Here is a 6,004-nt window from a genome sequence, read left to right as displayed (position 1 = left end):
CGGACCTTAATTTAGTTCTCGCGGACCCCTGGGGGTCCACGGACCCCTGGTTGGGAACCAGTGGTGTAGACAATACTGACTTTGATGGACAAAGGCAGCCTCATGTATTCATGCGTTCAACTATGCCTAAATTAGCGTCTTTAGTAAATAATAGATCAACCTCTGGTTTTTATGAAAAATTGAAAGTATTTCTTGAGTATATAGTTGTCAATTAATAAAAATAATAGAATATTAAAATGTAAGTAAGAAATACATCGTTGAATATGCAATTTTAGCATTCAAAGAAGGTATAATACAATAGAAGTTATAGAGTAAGTCCCATTATAATGTAAGAATTTGATGTGTATGTTTATATGTCTGATAAGTGAATGTTAGTGGCTTTGCTGTGGTAAAAGGTAAAGGTCCTCTGTGCAAGCACCAGGTCATTCTTGACCTATGGGGTGATGTCACACCCTGACGTTTACTAGGCAGGCATTGTTTACGGGGTGGTTTGCCAGTGCCTTCCCCAGTCATCTTCCCTTCACCCCCAGCAAGCTGGGTCCTCATTTTACCGACCTCGGAAGGATAGCAGGCTGAGTCAACCTTGAGCCAGCTACCTGAAACCGACTTCCGTCGGGATCGAACTCAGATCGTGAGCAGAGCTTGGACTGCAGTACTGCAGCTTACCACTCTGTGCCATGGGGCTCCTTTACCTTTTGCTGTGGGCTTCAGTGCAATCTCAAGGCTCTTTGTGTCTTGCCAAGGGGTGTCTTTGTCAAATTTCCTCACTGTGGAGTAAGCATCGGATACTGACAAACAGTACCACACTAGCGTCAGGAACACATCTTGGCCCATGGGGCTGTTAGTTTCTTAAAAATCTCAGTCCAGAAAAGAGCTAGATCAATTGAACATTGGCAACAAAACGCAATGTACATGCATTGCATTCAGTGACGTAGGCAGAGTTCCTTCTATCAATGATCACACTTGTTCTGTACGCTGTGGGGAAAACCTGAGAAACCCAAAGACTTTGTCTTTCTGAGAAAGCCATTGATTGTCCTAAATCTGAACTGATGACTACACTCTGTGGTATGTTTCTGGTTTGTTCTGTCAGTTTTACGGGACCGGAGAATGGATTTGTTTGTTCATCTCTTAAACTGGGTTCTGCTTTAGCAGCAGCTGTGCAAGCTTCCTCCAGACTTGCTGTCGCTGTTCCCTGACTTGGTTGGGTGGCAAGTTGCAACCCTCTAGCAAAGGGCAATTATTGTCATTTATTATGAGAACTGAAACCAACAATACAGCTTCCAATATTTATGCCAGCTTTATGGCAAATTCCTCCCCTGCAGGAAATAGGATGAGAATATCAGGCAGGGTTCAAGAGGTTTTTTTTTTTTTTTTTACTTTTATAATGATGTGGAAGGGGAGAAATTTAGAACTTCTGGATCAATGCTGTCTTTTTGATTGCGTTATCTGGATATCCAGAGATTTTAGCTAGGATATCGCCAATATGTGGATGACCCTCAGCTCTATCTCGCGCTTCCAGCTAATCCCAGAAAAGCTGTAGAATCCCTGAACTAGTGCCTGGATGCAGTTTTGGAGGGGAAGCAGGCTAATAAATTGAAGTTCAATCCCAACAAGACAGGAGTGCTACTGGTAGGTAGAAGGTCAGACCTGGGGTTTAAGGTGTCCTCCATTCTGAATGGGGTTGCACTCCCCCCTGAAGGAACAGGTCCACATTATGGGGGTACTCTTGGATCCAGGCCTACTGCTGTATAAGCATGGGGCAGCTGTGGCCTGGAGTGCCTTTGACTGGTTAGCCAGCTGCAGCCTTTCCAGGGCAGAAAAGATCTTGCCACTGTGGTGCATGCCCTGCTTACATCTAGATTACATTACTGCAACGTGCTTCCGCATGGTGCAGAATTCTGCAGCCAGGATGTTGAGTGGAGTGGGACGTAGGGACCATATCATTCCAGCCTCAGCCCATCTACAATGGCTTCCAATCAGTTTCCAGGCACAATTCAAGGTGTTGGTTTTGACCTTAAAAGCCCTATATGGTTTGGAGGGTCAATATACCTGAAGGACCACCTACTCCATTATGAACCTACCCGACCACCACTCCATCTTTGGCGGTCCCTGCCTTCAGGTGCCCCTGCCTTCTGAGATTAGGTGGGTGGCAACCCAGGAGAGTACTTTCTCGTTTGTGGCACCAAAACTCTGGAACTCTGTTTAAAAATATGATTTTATTATGTATATTTTAATTTGGTAGGCACTTTGATGGCCCTGATGAGCGCAGAAAGGTGGGTTATGTATTTTGAAACATAACAATAAAATAGAAGAACACAGGATGGATGGGTCACATGGGAAGTTCCTATGCCAGTCCCACCTCGTTGTTGCAACCAACCTCATTTATGTTCCTCATGTGCATTCCAATAAATGACATGGCTCGGTGATAGAGCATCTACTTGGCATGTAGAAGGTCCCAGGTTCGATCTCTGACCCCTCCAGTTTAAAGGATCGAGTAGTAAAAGATAAAGGTCCCCTGTGCAAGCACCGGGTCATTCCTGACCCTTGGGGTGACGTCACACGTTTACTAGACAGACTTTGTTCAGACTTTGGGATGGTTTGACAGTGCCTTCCCCAGTCATCTTCCCTTTACCCCCAGCAAGCTGGGTCCTCATTTTACCGACCTCGGAAGGATGGAAGGCTGAGTCAACCTTGAGCCAGCTGCCTGAAACCAACTTCTGTTGGGATCGAACTCAGGCCGTGAGCAGAGCTTGGACTGCAGTACTGCATCTCACCCCTCTGTGCCACGGGGCTCTTTGACATGTTAAATTTCTCCTTTGGTTGTTCCTAGTCAAGCATTTACACTCTCCACTCTTCTCCAATAATATTTTATGTATTTATTTCACTGTTTATTTACTTCAGGGATGGGGAACGTCCGGCCTGGGGGCCGTATGCGGCCCCCGAGGACATTTTCAGTGGCCCTCGGGAGCTCCAGGGGCCAGCCGGGGAGGCGCAGCACAGCGCGGCCCTCCCCAAGGGTGTTCCTGGGGCCGCGGCACCCTTTAGACCTCCTCTCGTCAACTGTTGGTCAGTGAGAGGAGGGGGGAAGGGGAGGGACGCTTCCCCCAAGGCTGCCCCCTACAGTTGCGGCATGCAGGAATGCCGTGGCACACTGTAAGCCCCTCTCGCCGCCTGTCAAGCGGCAAGTGGGGGGGAGAGGCCGGTGGCTCCCAGCGGTGGAACATGCGAGCGGGAGCCGATTGGGCTTTGTGGACTCGGGGTGGGAAGACATGGAGTCTGGTTGCACGGGGCTGCGTGTGCTGCCGTGTGTGTGTGTGTTGGGGGAGGCGGGGAGCCTGGGGCCCTGTTGCGTGGGTCAGGCATGTGCGTGTGTGTGTGTGTCTGTGGGGGGGAAGGCTTTTCTCTCTTCCTCTTTTTCTGTCACTCTTTCTCCTTTCTCCCCCTCGTCTCTTTCTTTGTCTGTCTCCTTCTGTCCTTTTCTCCCCCTCCATTTCTCTGTTTTCCTTCCTTCCTCCCTTCCTTCCCTGAGGATCGGCTGCGGGCTGGGCCCCCCTGGCTCCTTGTTTGCTCAGGGCCCACCTCTGAGGCGTGCCCTCCCGCCTGGGAGGGGGAGGGAGGGGGGAGCGGGGGTGCCCTCCAGGCCTTCTCTGCGTGGCCTCCCCTGTGGTTGCCAACCTCCAGGTGGTGGCTGGAGACTGGGAGTTTGAGTGGTAAACACTCCCTTGCGATGCAGCGCTTCCGGGTGTAAACCGGAAGTGATGTGTCGCCCCGGGTAGGCGCGAGTGCACGCATTGCCCGCCGACCCTCAGCTGGTCAATGGGCGGCCAGGTGGATTGGTGGGGGGGGTTTGCCCGCCTCCACCTGGCACTTGGCAGCCCTACTTGCATCACATGGCACTAGGAGTGGGGGTGTTAGCCACAAAAGTGGAAACCCCTCCCCGCCCCAAGTACTCAGGCAAGGAGGAGACGGTCTTCTAGCAAACGAAGTTTAAGGATTTATTATTCAGCTGAATAACAGGCTCCAGTCCAAACCAGAAGTGGTTATTTTCAGTGCAGCACAAGATTCTATACTTGCCAAGATGTAAATGATTACAAACCTCAAGTTCTCCTCCTCTTTACATCATCCTCTCCCCACCTTAGACATACAAAGTCATGTTAAGCCCACATCACAGGCTTTAATGGGACGCGTGATCACAAAATGGAGGCGGTTTTGCCTTGGGGGGGGGTCAATTTACTGTTAATCATAGAATCATAGAGCTGGAAGGGACCACCAGAGCCACCAAGTCCAACCCCCCGCACACGCAGGAAACCCACAACCTCCTCCCCCCCACACACCCCCAGCGACCAGAAGATGGCCAAGATGCCCTCCCTCCCATGAACTGCCCAAGTTCATAGAATCAGCATTGCTGACAGATGGCCATCTAGCCTCTGCTTAAAAGACCTCCAGGGAAGGACAGCTTACCACCTCCCGAGGAAGCCTGTTCCACTGAGGAACCGCTCTAACTGTTAGAAAATTCTTCCTAATGTCTAGACGGAAACTCTTTTGATTTAATTTCAACCCGTTGGTTCTGGTCCGACCTTCTTGGGCAATAGAAAACAACTCGGCACCATCCTCTATATGACAGCCCCTCAAGTACTTGAACATGGTTATCATATCCCCTCTCAGTCTTCTCCTCTTCAGGCTAAACATACCCAGCTCCTTCAACCTTTCCTCATAGGACTTGGTCTCCAGACCCCTCACCATCTTTGTTGCCCTCCTCTGGACACGTTCCAGCTTGTCTAAATCTTTCTTAAATTGCGGTGCCCAAAACTGAACACAGTACTCTAGGTGAGGTCTAACCAGAGTGGAGTAAAGCGATACCATCACTTCATGTGATCTGGACACTATACTTCTGTTGATGCAGCCCAAGACTGCATTTGCCTTTTTAGCTACCGCATCACACTGCTGACTCATGTTCAGTGTTTGGTCTACTAAGACCCCAAGATCCTTTTCACGCACACTACTGCTCAGACAAGTCTCCCCCATCCTATAATTATGCATTTGATTTTTCCTACCTAAATGCAGAACTTTACATTTGTCTTTGTTGAAGTGCATTTTATTAGTTCTAGCCCACTTCTCCAGCCTGAAGCAATGCCTCTATACTCTGGCCTTGGCCAAAGCAACTACCTCATCAACAGGCTAATAGAACAATCTGCTTAGAGCAGGGCACGGGGGAGACAGGATACACTTCTTATCTCTTGTCTCCCACAACCCCATCAGAAGTCCTTGAATCCACAGCTCTTTTCATCTACTTCAGAAAGCTGCTCCCGTTATTTTCATTAACCCTTAGCTTAGGCCCACAGGGGAATATCTGGAAAGCTGCCTTTTGACCCGGCTCTTTGCAACTCTTTACAAGAGTAGTTCTCCTCCTCTATGTTGGAAGTGAAGGACTTTGTGCTGTCTCTGAACCCCAGACTTGGGGGGCGGGAGGGGCTACAAAAGAGTCAGAGAGATAGATAGGTTAGTTAGACTAGTTAGTTAGTTAGACTAGATTAGAACCCTATCTCTACTCTGTCCTATCCAGAATGGAGTTCCTCACAATAAAGGAAGCATATTAGTTTTGCAAAGATAAAGAGGTTCCGTGTGTAACTTGGTTTAATAGCAGCATACAAACCAGATGATGCTTTGCTGTTTCAAAGGGGCGAAAATCCCAACGCTCTAAGCCCTGATGGGTGCTTGAATAGACCCATTTCCTAACAAAGCTCTTTGAGGAGATATCTGTAGGCACTAGTGTTGCCTCCTGGCAAACAGTGGGAGGTTTAGAAAGGCACGTTCGGGGGCGGCAATTGGCATCACCAACGCGAGGATGTCACTTCCAGTTTATGCAGAAGTGCTGGCATTGCACGGGGGGGGGGCACTCTAGCACTCACCAAAAAAACCCTATTTTTTTTTTTTGCAAGAGTGCTAGAGCATCCCCCCTGTGCGACGCCGGCACTTCCACATAAACCAGAACTAACGTCATCAC

Source organism: Euleptes europaea, chromosome 6 (assembly GCF_029931775.1).
Source record: "Euleptes europaea isolate rEulEur1 chromosome 6, rEulEur1.hap1, whole genome shotgun sequence".
Classification (NCBI taxonomy): Eukaryota; Metazoa; Chordata; class Lepidosauria; order Squamata; family Sphaerodactylidae; genus Euleptes; species Euleptes europaea.
The sequence above is the reverse complement of the archived record's forward strand: the minus strand, read 5'-3'. Positions refer to the sequence as shown.